Source organism: Rhinopithecus roxellana, chromosome 1, assembly GCF_007565055.1.
Source record: "Rhinopithecus roxellana isolate Shanxi Qingling chromosome 1, ASM756505v1, whole genome shotgun sequence".
NCBI lineage: Eukaryota > Metazoa > Chordata > Mammalia > Primates > Cercopithecidae > Rhinopithecus > Rhinopithecus roxellana.
In genome coordinates, this window is record NC_044549.1 from 185,789,260 (window position 1) to 185,806,616 (window position 17,357).

A 17,357-nucleotide genomic window follows, 5' to 3' on the forward strand; every position below is an offset into this window, starting at 1 on the left:
TTTTACATTTTTATTGCATTAAAAAACCGCCCTCTAAACATGCACTTCAGAAATGATTTTTCCCCCTAGCTCCAAGCTAATAATACTCCTCACCAACTGATTTTATACCTTGAAAGATTTTGAGAATAATTCTTCCTTTCTCATTCATTTTTTTCCTCCTGTTTTGTATTGAGAAAACCAGAGACGGAACAATCGTCGTCTTTTGTCTCCTCCCTTTCTCTGGTTGCATGGTTGCTTCATATAATTCTCCACCCTACCTTTTTCTTTGGCTTTAAACATCTTTTACAAAAGCCAAAAACCCATAGCCATTTTAAAATGGTGTTTTCTTTTTTCTTTTCATTTTCCTGCCTGTTGTCTGTTGTCTTTAGAATCTCTCTCTCTCTCTCTCTCTCTCTCTCTCTCTCTGCTAGAATTTGATGAAAGGGAATTTCCCAGGTTTAGCCAAATTCAGAAATGCAAGCCACTTTGTGCAAATTGTGTACAAGCACAATTTAAAAGACAAAATACATGAATTCTGTCCAAAGACACGTTATCTTAAAGCAACCTGAAGACTGCAGGAGCAGGGATGTAGGAGAAATTTTATTAGCTTGAATTTCTCAGTGTGACTAGAAACCTACATTTCCCACTGGGTAAAGGTGGAACCAGAGGATTAGGTGCAGTGGCATGTTTTGGAGGCTGGGCTTTGGGGTGAGAGTGCAGTATCAGTCATGTGCTGCTTTTACCCATTGTTTGAAGCCATTTCTATGAGTGAATCACACTAAGAAGAATATCAGCTCAGATATAGCAGAGGTACAAGAACTAGTGGCTGTGCTGAACTCTAAGAACATAAGTTTGGGCCAAAATTAGCAATAATTGATTAATAACACAGAAGAGTATAATAGGGCTATGTGGTACAGGTGCCAGGTGCTGGTGGCATCCACAGTACCAGGGAAATGGTGAGGGCTTAGGCAGTCAGGGCCATCATTGAGGACAAGGTGAGATTTAGCTGGGTCTTGAAGGATTAAGAGATCTGTAGCTGACCATAGGCTTCCAGAGAGAAGCCGTCTACCTCTAGTACTCCCTCTAGGGTTGTCTCCATGACTTTAGGTAAGGCCAGGACCCCACTACTACAGCATGGGTCACACACCATGAAGTTGGTCCTGCCTGGCACCTTCACAGACTACTGGTTCAGTGTGTCGAGGGAGGGTCCAGAAGGGTCATTTTGTTCACTTTGTAAAATGAGCTTGGCATAGATTCGACCAACTGCAATCCCGACAGTGAGTGCAAGGCTAAAATGTTCAGGTGATTCCAATTTAAAGCATTCTTTAGTACTATTGCCTATTGTCTAACTATATTTCACTATTCTGTTGTTGTTGTTGTTCTGAAAACATGGACATCAAATACATAAAATATGTTCAAAATTTTTTGGCTCTTCCATTACAGTGCAAAGAGTGTGTATTGGATTGATGTTCCAGGGGGTGTGAAGGATGCTGAGCACTGTCCTGGCCTTCAAGGAATGGTGATGTATATCCATTCATCACCGCAGGCTCAGAAGCACCACTCCATAGGATGCATTGTCAGGCATCAGAGGGTCCAATCTTCAATACCTCAACACGACTAAATGGACTTCTCTTAACCATAATTTGTGGATCACACCTGTGACATCTGCAGGCACAGGCTTACCATTCAGGAGTTTAGTAATTTAACAGCGACCCAATGATGCATAAAATGTTTCAGTAAAATCTTTTTGCTGAGGCTCATACATGAACCAGAAGCTGCATATTGGGGCACAAGAATGAGGCACTTATTCTGGCCCCTTATGTGAGCTGAAAGTGCCTTTCATTGTGGCATTGGAGTTTTTCATTCATGTTACCTGTGTAGTTATGGGACTAATCCTATGGTGCAGCAATATTTATAAGGTGGGAGATTTAAGAGGGACTTCGAATTTACTCCTCTAAAAGGCTAAGGGATGAATGTGAGTGAAACTTTTCACTGATTCAGACCGGTATTTTCCTAATTAGTTTGGGCTGAATTTCTCATTCTGTATCTCTATTTTTATGCCCTGGTTCCCCATTGCACCTCTTGGTTTGTACTTTCTTACTGTTTCTCACATTCCTCATTCCTGAGGAGACTGAACTCTTTCAACATAAGTCCTGTGTCTATATCCTTTCCCATGTTGGTGGTGGGACTTAGTTTTTGTATGTGCCGAGGAAATATACATGACTACAGAATTTATTAGCACGATTTGTGTTTGTATGAAAGTATTTGTTTAAAAAAGAAGATATTGCTTGTAAGTCAATTAAACATTTGTGGCCTCAAGTATTGAATGCTAACGTGAAAAGATAGGATTTCTAAATTCTACGACATTTCTAGATTTTCAAAAAAGATTTACAAACTGCTATTTATCAAATAACTTATTTTTAAAGATCCATAGTCCTCAAAGCTAGAAAACCCCAGGAATTTCATAGTGATCCTCTCAGCAAGCCCCAACTCCATGCATTAAATAGGCTCTGAGATCCCCTATTTTGTTCCTCAAAGGTCTTTAGATCAAGCCTTCAGCATGAAGGCCAATGTCAGGACTAGACAGTCATGAGACCTGGGTTATTCAAGGGAGAATAAGCAGCTGCTTTTCCCATGGAGACATTTGCTGTGTGTTCTTGAAGAACTTTTGAATACCAATATCATTCCGTCTCCACACAGCCCCTAAGTGAAGAGGGTTTCTCAGAGTTCCACACTTCCATCAAAACAGCCATGGCTCCTTTCAAAAGTGTGTACGTGCTAAAAGCCCTCACCAATTCAAGAGTTTAGTGTAAGAAAAGTCTCTCGTGTCTTTTTTTTTTTTTAAAGGCAAGTAAGGAAAAAAACCTCTCAATTTTCTAGAGTTCTAAAACTTATTTTTTAAATTAAAATTTTAAGCTGAGGATTTACAAATCGGCTATTAACTTTTAAGAGTTTCATTATGGCTTTTAAAAATCATAATTACTTGAGGTAGGAGAGAGGAGGTGTCTACTTTATTCCTAATGGAAACTATACATATAGATGAAGTGTCTATATAAAAAAATGGGAGCCATGATTATATTAATACTGTCTAACTGATATTCAATAACTCACCCTTCTATTTCCCATTGTCCATATTTAAATACTTCAAAAAGAATTCTAATCAAGTGGAAATTAATAGGGGAGGAAAGACTGGGGCTGGCAGGAGAAGGTTCTAATCCCACTATCTCTTAATATTTCAAAGTCTCTTTTATTTTCTTAATAAAAGGGCAAGAGAAAGAGAGGGAGAGAGAGAAAAGGGAATTAATCCAGTGCTCTGAACTGTCCTCTCATCTTAATGCTTTAAATAAATTCTAAGAGAATATTATACATGAGAAGGCTATATATGGCCAATGGTCAGGCTTCCTTTTACTTCTCAACTTTTTTTCTTGTCTTTTCTTCTTCCTTTCCTTTATTCTACCTGTCTTCTCTCTCTCTTCTTCCCTCCATTCCCAAGATCTTCAAAACCCAGTGATGAAAGCTGTATGTAAAGCCCAAGTTCCCCCTTACCTTTGGCCACATATCTCTCCCTCCCTGCTTTCTTTCCCATCCCATCACCTGTGGGCACGCTTCCCTCAGTAGATCATTTGCCTCCCTTCTTTGTGTTTCTAGATTTGTTTTTCCCTCATTTAGCCTATGTCTACTCTCTCCTCTTGCCCCAAATCCTATTAATTCTTCAAGCCTCACCTTCTCTATGAAATATGTAGCTTCTTAAAATTATAATCAAATATTATAACCATTAATATTTATTGAGCAATTCCAGGGTGCTAGGCAATTTGCTTTCATTGTATCATTTAATTCTTTCTATAATCCCTAGAAGATTATCCCAACTTCATAGGTGGGGACTGGGACTAGGAAGAGGTTGAGTCAGTTGTCAAAAGTTGCAGGAGTGGGAGAGCTAGAGTAAGGGGTCTAACATCTTCTTCCTTTCTTGCCCCTGAACCACTAATACAGTTATAGTCAAATCACAGAGGATTGAGAACTTCAAATTTCTCTAATTAATTCATATAATGGCAATTTTCTTAAGCAAAATGATAAGTCTTGTGACGAGGACTATCATATCTTTATATTTGCTTGTATCTCTTGTATCTTGGTTGGGGTAAGTACATAGTAGATTCTCAGTGCCTACTTGATGATAAAGATCTGGTTTCCCCCTAGGAACCTTATAATTTTCACTGTATTTATGCACTCAATCACCATGCAAACCCAATTTAGGTCTTCTAACGACACATATTATTCTACTTTTCTTCAAAATTGAACTAAATGAGTCAATACTGACACATTAGAAAGTTGCTCTCTAGGCCGGGCATGGTGGCTTATGCCTGTAATCCCAGCACTTTGGGAGACCAAGGCGAGCGGATCATGAGGTCAAGAGATTGAGACCATCTTAGCCAACATGATGAAACCCTGTCTCTGCTAAAAAAAAAAAAAAAAAAAAAATAGCCAGGCGTGGTGGTGTGCAGCTGTAGTCCCAGCTAGTAGGGAGGATGAGGCAGGAGAATTGCTTGAACCTGGGAGGCGGAGGTTGCAGTGAGCTGAGATCACACCACTGCCCTCCAGCCTGGTGACAAAGTGAGACTCCGTCTCAAAAAAATAAAATAAAATAAAATAAAGAAAGTTGCTTCCTAATACATATTACTGATTGATTGATTGATCCATTCATTCATTCCAAAAACACTTATTGAGCACTTTCATGTGTGACACTATTGTAGACACTGGAGGGAACTTCATCACAGCAGTGAAGAAAATATACAGAAAATTACCACCCTCATTGTGTTGCCTATATTCTAGTTGGGAGAGACAGATAAAATAAATAAGTATAACATGTGTTAGAGGGCAATAAAGCTATAAAAAAATTAAAGCAGGGGATGAGATAGGTAATTGATAGAAGAAAGGAGGGGGCTATGACTTTAAATAGAATGATCAGGGAAAGACTGAGCACAGACCTGAGGTAGGTGCAGGAATGTGGATGTCTGGGTGGAGAATAGTGTAAGCAGAAGGCATAGCAAATACAAAGGCAGGAATGTACCTGGAATGTGCAAGAACCAGCAAGCAGGTCAGTGTAGCTCACTTATCCTTAATTATAGAAGAGAAAGTATATCTCCTATGTATGCATGTTTGTAAGCATTGTTAAAAGTTGCATATAGGCGGGGCATGGTGGCTCACGCCTGTAATCCCAGCACTTTGGGAGGCCGAGGCAGGCGGATCACGAGGTCAGGAGATCGAGAGCATCCTGGCTAACACAGTGAAATCCCGTCTCTACTAAAAATACAAAAAATTAGCCGGGCATGGTGGCGGGCGCCTGTAGTCCCAGCTACTCGGGAGGCTGAGGCAGGAGAATGGCGTGAACCTGGGAGGTGGAGCTTGCAGTGAGCCAAGATCTCGCCACTGCACTCCAGCCTGGGCGACAGAGCAAGAGTCCATCTCAAAAAAAAAAAAAAAAAAAAAAGTTGCATATGGAGTTGCATAGGCAGGCAGATCCCCAAAGTACCATGTAAATTTTGAGCAGAAAGACAGGAAAAAAGTATAAACATGTTACCATTTTTTAAGACTGGTCAGTGTTTTAGTCCAGATTTCCTGGAAAACAAAGGCTGAGGTGAGGATTAAGATTAAGGTTTGCCTTTATTTGAGAAATAAAATCCCAGGTTGGAGAAAGCATGAAGAGGAGCGAGTCAGGGAAGGAAAGGGGACAGTCCAAGGTGATGCATGGCTTCTCTGTCTACTCTCTTACAGGGACCCTGGAAGACACACAGCAGGTGACCTTTCAGGGACCTCTGCACAGCCATGCAGGGCAGCTCCAGAAGTTGTGCCTTGCCCAATCTACGAAAGGCAGAAAGGAGAAGAAATTTATCAGTGGATTCCCTGACAATACCTGTTTTCAATTGGCCAAGTTTCATCCTTTAGATAGACAACCCCCACCATACACATACCCCAACTGTACCCCCACACTTGTTGTAAATCTGGCTTCCTTGTCCATGTCTGTAGTGTGACATTTCATTACCTGTTTTCAGTTGGCCAAGTTTCATCCTTTAGATAGATAACCCCCACCACACACATACCCCAAATGTACCCCCACATTTGTTGTAAAATCTGGCTTCCTTGTCCATGTCTGTAGTGTGACATTTCATTAAAGTCTATAAGTGATGAGAGAAGACAGAGACCAGACATGGTTAGCCTGGTCATACAACAGCTGCCAAGTGAGAGGGGCCAGCATTCATAGGCAAGCAACTTGTTGGCCTCAGACAGTGAGAAATGTGGGTTCTCAGTGGGGTTTGTAGGCAGAAATAGCTGCTGAGGCAGAGCAGGTAGCTAAAGGCCTGGAGATGTTTAAGAAGTGTCCAATATAGTCAGTTAATAGCAATATTTAAGAAGAGCAAATGCTTACACAATCCTAAAAATAAATGAGACAGAGGCCCCATTCCCCCTTAGTTTGTAATAAATTGTGTGGAGGAGATTAGTGATGTGTGTAAATGTTTTATGTCAAGAGGAGAAATAAAGGGATTGGGAAAAGAACAACCTCATCATAACTAGGAAAATGTAAAACAGAATACTGTGAGTCTGTTACTTTCTTGGGAATACCAACTAGCTACACTAAAGATACTCTAAAAATCAGTTCCAGTACAAGAGTGTCCCACAGAAAGTTAAAGCCAATGGGAGAGTACAGGAATCTAGGTCAGAGGATAAAATAAACATCAAACCAATTTAATTGACTTAATATGGCTGAATCTCCTTTTTAAAATGAGCGAATGGGGGAACTTGATGGATTTAATCATAGCTGTGTGAATATTCTAAGTATCTAAAATAGTAGATAACCTATTCTGTTATATACTCTTTCCAATTTTCAAATCATTTAGTTATTGGCGAGATATAGTTATAGAAGCAACTCTAAAACTTTAATTTAGTAAAATGTAATATTATTTACAAAGTGAAACAAGTCTAGAAGGAACAGAAACATAAAAATATTATCAAGTATATTGCTATGGCAGAACTATATGCAACACAATTTTGGGATATGTCATGAGACACTTCTTTACGAAGATTAAATTTAGAATTAGTGAATTCCCTACTTTCTCTCCAGTTCTTTTTTGACTTGCTTTAGTCTGCCTTCTCTCTGAAAAAATCATTTTATGAAAATTCAATGAAATTGATCTGTTGAACTTTAATTTAGCATCATAGTGAGACTATGTGCCTTTTGTGAGCAACCATCTCATTCAAGAGGTTGCCCACAGAGTTTGTAGCTAGAGAGGACCTTCAGAGTATCAGGGCAACCCTTCATTTTACACCTGAGTAAGCCAAAGTCTAAGGAGTAAAAGATATTCACCCAATGCCTCACAACAAAAAGATGCCTCCCTACTTCTGTCAGTATACATTTAAAAACATCTACTTACATGTCTGTACACAGGTAGGAAGCATGAATAAAGAGGTTTAAGATTCAGTGGAAACAAATATCTCTCACATAATTTATTTATTGTCACATAACAAATTACCTCAAAGCTTAGTAGGTTAAAACAATAATCATTTTTCACTCACAATTTCTATTGGTCAGGAATTCTGGAATAGCTTATGTGAGTGTCCCTGGCTCAGGGTTTCTCTTCTTGCAGTAAAGATATTGAATGGGCCTTTAGCCATCAGAAAACTTAACCAGAACTAGAGAATTTGCTTCCAAAATGGTTCACTTACACGGCTGTTATCAGGAAGCCTCAGTTCTTTGTGCCTAGGTCTCTCCATAGAACTGCTTGAGTGTCCTCATGCCATGGTGACTGGCTGCCACCAGAGTAAGTGATCCAAGAGCAAGGAGGAAACCACAATGCTTTTTACGACCTAGTCTTGTAAGTCACACACCATCACTTCTGTTACATTCTATTTGTTACACAAGTCAGCCCTGTTAAATGCAGGAAGGCCCTATGCAAGGGCGAGAGTACCAGGAGAATGAGGATCATTTGGGGGTCCTGTTGGAGGTTGGCCACCACAACTCCTTTAAATCACAACCAGAAATTCCTTAAATTTGATTGGAGACACACTCTAGTGCTTAATACTATAAGTATCAAGAAACCCCAACTTCTCTCTGACTGGTTTGGCTGCCTTTTCCAAACTTCTTTACCATTTACCACTATACTTGACTCCCACAACAGCCTTTGAATATTAAACTAGAGTTGGAATTTGAAGAAGCATAGACACACAGAGATTAAGTGATTTATTTAAGGTCACCCAATGGTAGAGCAGAGGGTTGGAGACCTCTCTACCGGGGTTCATGCCATTTGAGTACAATACCCTGTCTCACTTTCTTGGTCATCCTTCTTCCCTCTGATCATTACCTATCATTCAGTGAAAACTCTGTCTCATGGCTTACATTCTTTCTCTCTGTCTCACCTGACAACATCCTAGATTTCATTGTCCAAGTGGATGAATCCAGTCATTGTGCTGGACTCATTATGGTCGACCACATCACCAGTGATCTTCTTGCCACCCTAGTTATCCACATTCATCGTTCCATGGACTCTGTCATACTGCTCTGCCTCCAGATTCACCAGTTTAATCATCAACTTTTTAACCACAATCTTGTCTCCTTTCATTGCTACCTGTGATAACTAAATTTATGTGTCAACTTGACTAAGTTTTGGTGCCCAGTTGTCAAACACCAGCGTAGATATTGCTGTGAAAGTATTTTTCAGATGTGATTAAAATTTAAATCAGTAGACTTTGAGTAAAGTAGATTACCCACCATAACGTGGGTGGGCCTCATCCAATCAGTTGAAAGCTTTAGCAGCAAAGACTGAGGTCCCCCAAAGAAGAAGGAATTAAGCCTCCAGACCGTAACATAGAAATTCTGCTTAAGTTTCCAGTCTTTTAACTCAAGGCTGCTACATCAACTCTTACCTGAATTTCCAGCCTGTAAGCCTGCCCTGCAGATTTCGGACTCACAATTACGTGAGACAATTTCTTTAAGTCTCTGTCCATCTCTGGGGCTGTCTGTCTCTGGTTCTCTCTCTCTCTGTCTTTCTTCCTTTTCAACCTCACAGGGTCCTCTATATTGAATCACATATTTTTTCCAATATATCAATCATCTTTCTTTATTTTCCTCCTTAGTCAGCTTAGACATCATGGTCCTTCATGCAATAACACTGTTTCAAAGAGACTATCTTGTACAGTGGAAAAAAATATTCAAATATAGTCAGCACTCCATGCCTGTGGGTTCTGTATCTACGGGTTCAATCACTGATCAAAAATATTCAAAGAAAAGTGAGCACTTCCATCTGTACTGGACATGTAAAGACTTTTTTCTTGTCATTATTCTCTAAACAATACAGTATAACAACTATTTACATAGCATTTACATTATATTAGGTATTATAAGTAATCCAGAGATATTTTAAAGTATATCAACTATTTACATAGCATTTACATTATATTAAGTATCATAAGTAATCTAGAGATGATTTGAAGTATATGGGAGGATGTGTGTAAATGACATGCCAATACTATACCATTTTATATAAGGGTCTTGAGTATCCATGAATTTTGACATCTATGGGGGGGCCTTGATTGGTATCACTGATCCTGCATGATACCAATGATGATTATATTTGTTGCCTATCTACCATGTGCTAGTCATGGGGGATACATAATTTTTTAAAAAGAAAGGAAGGAAACACTTCATAACTCTCCAAGAAAAACCTGACCTCCATGAAGCCAAATATTTATTTTCTCTGCACCTGCTAGATGAAGTCACGTAATAGGGCTGATTGGTACCACCCCATCAAAACAGGCCCCCACCCTGCTGGCAGTTGTACAATAGTTCTCTGATAATTTGTTCGCTCATGCTCTTTGACTACAGTATTTTAAACCACTGCTACTCCCCACAAACCTTCAATTCCCCTATTTTTTCTCCCATTCTCAGAAGATGATCTTGTTTTTTATTTTGCAAAGAAGTTAAAAATTATTTGTCAATACTTCTTTATTTTCCACCTTCTAAACTCATAAGTCTGTCTTTATCTGCACCCATCCCTTTCCCTCCAAAGAAAGAGAAAAGTTGCTTCTATTGCTTAATTTTCTCCATTAAAAATATAAGTTTTACCCATATTTCTTTTAGATGCTACTTTCTTGCCTCTCTTTTAATATTTGTATGACTGGGGTGACAGTTATCAATTGACGGACAGCAGAAGTTGAGATGAAGAATTGTGAAACTTGGCTGTTGGACAGATGAAGATTCCAAATGTTGGGATCTCCCCAGATATCAGCAAAAGTGAAAGAAGAGAGGATAGCTAAGAGTCTAATGCCAGTTTTAGGAGAGTGAAGGGAAATGACTGAATGGTTAATAATACATGATTGGGTTGAGAAAGGTTAACAATACTAAATAGGGCAAAAGCCTCAAAGGAAAATCTTTTATCATAGAGTGAAAGATGAAAGGTTTAGAGAATAGTGCAACATGAACTGAATGCTAACATTCCTCTTCCGGCTTTATGGAGAGTTGGTAAATTGCCCACTGTGACTCCCAGGGCGAAGGGGAGAAAGGGAGAATGTAGTAAGTGGAACACAGTGAAAAGTTCTGGGAGATAGTCAAGGAATTAGAAGTGAGGAATTACAGAACAGTGGATGAGGTTAGGAAATCGGACTGCTGTCTTTCATTGCCAGTTGGCTGAATGTTCTGATGGTGGCCTCAGTGATTATGACACCAGATCTGGCTGATAATCTCAGATGCACAGCCTAGCCCAGAAAGGTAGTGAGAACTCTTTCTCAAGGTGTGGGAGTAGAGAGAATCTGTTCAAGGCAAGTGATGTAGGATTTCCTTGCTGGGAAAGGACTTGTTCTCATTCGCTTCACAGGAGAAAGGTTAACTTGGCAAGTTATTTCCAACTGTTTATTAAAATTGTAGTTCCAAATTATGTCTTCAGTGGCATTAGGATGCTTCAGTGACTCCCCTTCATATGCAAATTTCCCCCTTAAAAAAGGAAGTTATCTGTATCCAAATAAAGTCACTAAATCCCATTAAGGGGGTTCCACCCTCATGGCCTCATCTAAACCTACTTCTCTCCCAAGGGCCCACCTCCTAATACCTTCCCACGGAGATTTAGAGTGTCAACATACAAACTTTGGGGGATAAACATGCAATCTGTAACAAACATATTTTGAAAGCAACAATTATCATCAAAAGTAGTTTTCCTATAGCAAAACAAGAGCTGTATAGATCATCCTTCCTTCATGCTTTACCTGGAAGAGTAAAAAAAAAAAAAAAAAAAAAATGTGGAACTGTCCTTTCACTCACCTTCCAGCTCTTGGGATCAAAGCAAATGTTCTGTGATTCTAGAAACCCTGACTAGAGCTTGGGACTTTAAATGTTTGAAAAAGAAATCTATGCCTTTGCAGTTTCAATGAGATCTTCAATGCATTTAAAGCAAACCAAAAGAACAAGCTCACCAAGAAGTCACTTGACCCCCTGCTGAGCCAGAGCCACCATTAGAAGCCTGGCATTGTGAGGAACTTTGGAGGAGAAGTTGGCCTTCTACTCTGTGGCTCTTAATCAGAGATATGCATCAGATTCTTGGAACCCGGGGAGCTTATTTTCAAAACTTACCTTCCCAGAATCGACTCCAAATCTAATGAACAAGTATCTCAGAAGGTGGGAGATTTTTTAAGGTAAATCTAAAATATGGGCATTTTCAAAGCTTCCCAGGGGATTCTAATGCCCAGCAATTGTTAAGAACCACCGTTCCTGTCTAATGCAGGATCCCTGTCTTGGCAGACAACCATGGGTGCTCATGGGTGGTCTCTGCTAAAGACTGCACTGGACTCCCATGGTAGGTTGCATTTGTATCTAAATATTTGCTGGCCCTTCTTACTGGGTCCCTCCCTTTTGCCCTTTCCTGGCCCCTGTCCCCTTATGATGCCTGGTGTATTTGTTTCCTAGGGTTGCCATAATAAAGAACCACAAACTGGGTGACTTAAAACAACAGAAATGTATTCTCTCATAGTCACAGTTTTAGAGACTAGAAGTCTGAAATCAAGGTTTTAGCAGGGCCATGGTCCATTTGAAACCTCTAGGGGAGGGTCCTCCCTTGCCTCTCCCAGTTTCTGGTAGGCCCAGGTGTTCCTTGGCTTGTGGAAACATGACTCTAATCTCTGCCTCTGTCTTTACATGGCCTTCCCTCTGTGTCTGTGTCTCTTCTCTTCTTATAAGGACATCAGACACAATGGATTAAGGGCCCACCCTATTCCACTATGACCTTATCTTAATTAATTATATTTGCAATGGTCCTACTTTTAAATAAGGTCATATTCTGAAGTACTGGGCATTAGGATTTTGATATATGTTTTTTGAGGGATACAAGTCAACCCATAAGGCCTGGTTTAACCTGGCCCTGCACTTGGTCCTGCATTGGCCAAAGACATATGAAAGGAAGAGACATGGACCACTACAGAGAAAATGCTTTCAGAGCCGTGTTTTCATTCTCCCATCTTTCTGTTCCACTGCTGTTAGACGTGCATGTTGCAGATAGGGGCTTTCCCTTTACCCTTGTTCCTGGAATAAAGACAGAGCTGACTCTCACATGGCCAGTAACTTGGACTAGAGAAAACCTATTGTAGGGCTGACAGGATTTTCGGGTACTTGCTGTCACAACATATTCTAGAAAAGTCTGACTAATGCAGCCCCCTTTGTTGAATGCCACAAATGTTAGACAGTTCCTTATTCTAATAGGCTGAAGCAAACCTGATTCATCTCTACTGGGGAAATCTTCTTTACTACACTGTGTTCTTACTTCCAGGAAGTAACACTGGGCTTGGAGGTTAAGAAAAAGTCAACATTTCATTTACAGTTTCCGCTAGATATTAAAATCTTAGGAACTTACATTTGTCCTTTAGTAGAGAGCAGTGTTAGAGTCATATGCTTTGGGATTCCAAATAAGGAGATATCAAAAGAGCTTTCTTGTCCTTTATTAACTGCTATATGAGTTGTCTTCTAACCCTTCTGGGACACAGGGCCAGCTTGGGTCAGCTTCATGTGCTGTCAGGCACTATCCTCATTTTCCTCTATTGCTTAGTAATGGTCAAATGAATCTTCTGGGCTTGGCTAAACATTTTTTAAATTAATGAATAGAAGTGTGTTAGTATATGAGGACAGAATTGGAAGATATTTATATTTTCTGTAAGTGACAGAAATATTCCTAAATGAATAGGCAGAAAACTAGAGTAGGCACTAATTTTGCCTGCTAAGACTTCTGGGTTCCTCAGTTCAGCCAGCACTATTTAGACGGCAGTTGCTTCTGCAATGGAAACAGTCAAGTAGGCCACATTTAGAAAATGGTCTTTAGTATACTGCTATTATCTAATTTTATTTCAGTTGAAAATACTTTGTTACTAGAATGGAAATTCTACATGATCAAAAGGCTAAATAAATTCCTAGTTTGGATTTTTGCAAATAAGGATAACCATACCAGGCCTGAAGTGAGACAAAGCTTTACAGAATCTCTTTGCAGTGCAGAGCTTTATCTATCCACTCACCTCATCCATCCAAATATCCATCATTCAGTCATTCACCCAAAAGGCATTTGCTGAACTCCAGCCATGTGCCAGCTACAGCAAAACACTGGGAACATAAGGATGGATATTCCACCTGCGCTGCTACATGCACCTCTCTTCCAGCTCCACATGATGGCTCATGATGTATCTCACATTCCTAAGGGTTTTCAGACCTGATTTTGGAAGGTTTTTGAAAGCCCAGCCACAGCCCAGGCAGCTTCTGACATTGTCAGAATCTCGGGGCACATCCTACATAAGCAGGAAGAGTTTAGAGACAAGGCCCAGGTTGCCACTCACTCCATCAAGCAGAGTGGTTTCCTGCCTAGCCAAGATCTGGGCCTGTATTTCCAAGACCTACAAGAAAGTGAAAGATAAATCATAGTTACCTTCTCCATATCAGTAGAAGGACTGGTCCACATTTCTGTGTAGCAGCCATGGGCTTGTGGTTTGCCCTAACCCATGAGCCCCAGGAGAGGTCTCTGAAATGATCAGAGAGCTCCAGACTTTTCCTTACTCCCCTGATGCTGCTCCATGTATCCTGAGCACCAGTGGAAGTCTGAAAGTGAAAAAGAAATAAAAGAAGGAAGGAAGGGAGAAAAGGAGAAAGTGAGAGAGAGAGAGAAAGAGAGAGAGAGATGGTGTTTTCATCTCTCTGTCTGTATTCCACCAAAGAGATGAATACACCATGGTGTCTGCCCCTAAAAGACTATCAGACTAGTGAAGGTCACTTCCATGGATAGGAAGGCAGTGGGGAGTAGTCAAGAAAGACTTTATAAGTTGCATCTTGCAGTTGGGTTGGGGGTCTCTATTACAGTGAATTTTATCTTGCTTGTGAGGAGGAAAACACTAGGTGGAGAGTCAAGAGAATTTTAGTCCCAAAATGATCACCAAGAAGCCATTCAACCTTGATCCACTATCTTTACTAACTTCACAGCCTTAGTTGTGTTAGTAAAAATAAACAAATTGAACTAGCTTATTTCTGACATTCCTCTGTATTTCATGATTTAAGACTCCACATTTAAAATCTTCTTGGCTGCTATTTATTTTATTAGGTCTCCCCAGTGATCTTAAGTAGCTTATAAGCATGGTTTTTGAGGAAAAAATACATTTATTTAAGTTACTTTGGTCGTGACATTTGTGCACTTTGCCCATTCTAATCAATATTTTCATGATTACACTTACATTTGAATTATGCTACATACACATAAAGGAAGTCAAGTACATATTCTTTTCTGCACTGTGTTATTATCAGCACTCCCATTTTATAGATGAAAAAACTAAGAGTAAGAAAGAATAAAAAGCTTGCATACCCTAACTTGATAAGCGAAATAGGTTTTAAATAAAACTGCTTTCCAAGTACCTGATTCCAAAGCCAGGGTTCAGGCTGGGAAGCAGGTCTTTATCACCTTGAGAACAGAATGCCGTGGTTTTTCTTTCTTGGGAATTTCTCTGAAAATCATCTCAATGCAACAATTCTAACAGAATATAAGAGTACAACTTTTCTTTGACACAATCTCTGGGGGAACTGATCGTGTTTTTCTTACTGGTGCTGCTAGTCCTATTGGAAAAACAGAGTCTGAAATCAGTTCTTTCATCCTGTATCCAAATGATAACTAGTTTAAACTTTTTTCCCCCTTGTATGAGGACAAAATACTTCATTTGCTGATTTCTTCTTTTGAATGACTTTTTATCTAAAAACTAGAGAAGTATACTGAAACATGTTGCTATTTAAAATATTTCCTAAGTCTTCAGCTCCAGAACTGGGACTCTATTATACAGTTTGGGTTTTGTTGTTATTTTCTGTTGAAGATAAACCAAGCAATGGCTTACATTTAACTTAGGACTTAGAGAATTATTTCCCTGCTCACAGCATTTGTCTTGATCCCAACCCCAAGACGAATGGCTGAAAAAAATTTTTTTCACTGATTCTAAGTCAGTTCTAGGTGTGTCTTCTCTGTGGCTCAGCAGGAGTCCCTGGCCCTCCTCCCACCGTTTACGTCAGGTCTTTTCTACGTTCAGCAACCCTAAGTCTTCACCTCACTGGATGTCAGACTTTTTAAATAAATTCCTTTGAGTTGATGAATGTATTTTGTTTCATTTTTTTAATTACAGTGAAACTTCTATTTCTAATTAAATAAATAATACATCTTTATAATTTAAAAAATGAGCAATATACAACAGTATAAGGATATAGGTGAAAAAAGTCACATGAAATACAAACTTCTGAGGAATCTATCATTAACAAAAATTTTGTGGCCATCTTTTAATACATATCTTAATGCATTTTAACTAAATTTGGTATGCTACATACTATTATTTTTTACTATGACATTGTTATGCAATCTCTTACTCTTTCATTATCTCTTCCCTTCCTACAAATTCCTTACCTCTGCTATACTCCCACATAACAAAGGGAAATAACTGCATGTGTGTTTTCTTTTTGTTTTAATAAATTAAGGTTTTTAAAAAATTTTTCCCAAGATTAAATGACTATTTAAAAATTGTGCCACAATATAAATAAATCCACATTCTCTCCCTTAATTCTGTACTTCTGGTACTATAGAAAAGTTGGTGTTCCTGCCTCACATCTTCAAATTAACATTGTCAGGTTACAAGAATAAGTCTTCCCAAAAGAGATCTTCCAGAAAAACAAGCTATTTCCTAGGTTCATATTTCCCTTTTCATGTAGCATGCACCAATAATCTAAGAAGAATATCTTGGAGTGTAAGGAGGGCATCCACCAGCAAGACCACAGGTGTTGAAAGCCGTAAGATTGGAGACAAGTGCAAAGGGGTAGGTCAACATACTAGCAAAAAAAATCCAGTGACAGCTTGAGAATAACTCTTCATTTCATTCATGACAGAAACCCTGTCCAGGTATTGATGAGGTAGGCCATTGAGTTACACAGCCACAAAGAAGTGATGTCACCCAGGAGGCGAGGAACAAGACCCATGGAAAATCCTAGGATGCTCTCTACCCAATAGGTGGTTACCAAGGAGTCACAAAATCCACAGTACTTGGATTCTCTGCCAATAACTTGTACCATAGATCTCAAAGTAATCATATAGAAGAAGTGTGTGATGAGGGTACAAGTAGAATGAGTGATCATATCTTAAGTGGTCTCCTTGTTAACTATGTCAAAGGAAGATGAAATTTCTTTTTTTTTTTTCAACTTTTAGGTTCAGGAGTAAATGTGAAGGTTTGTTATATAGGTAAATTGCATATCATGGGGTTTGGTCACCCAGGTGAAAAGCATAGTACCCAATAGGTCGTTTTTTGATCCTCACTGTCCTCCCACCCACTACCCTCAAGTAAGCCCTAATGTTTGTTGTTTCCCTCTTCGTGTCCATGTATACTCAATGGTTAGCTTTCATTTATAAGGGAGAATATATGGTATTTGGTTTGCTATTCCAGTGTCAATTTGCTTAGGATAATGACCTCCAACTCCATCCATGTTGCTGCAATGGACATGATCTTGTTCTTTTTATGGCTGTGTAGTATTCCATGGTGTATATGTATCACCTTTTCTTTATCCAATCTACGGTTAATGGCCATTTAAGTTGATTCCATGTATTTGTTATTGTGAATAGTGCTGCAAAGAACATATGTGTGCATGTGTCTTTATTACAGAACAACTTATATTCTTTTGGGTGTATACCCAGTAATGGGATTTCTGGGTTGAATGGTAGTTCTATTTTAAGTTCTTTGAGAAATCACCAAACTGCTTGCCACAGGGACTAAAATAATTTACACCCCCACCAGAAGTATATAGCATTCTCTTTTCTCCACAACCTCACCAGCATCTTTATTTTTTGACTTTTTATTAA

General features: G+C 39.3%; 1 pseudogene; it reads right to left on the reverse strand.

Annotated features, from left to right (window-relative positions):
- Positions 1–16,120: 16,120 nt before the first annotated feature.
- On the reverse strand, positions 16,121–16,687 carry LOC104663557 (annotated as a pseudogene).
- Positions 16,688–17,357: the final 670 nt, after the last annotated feature.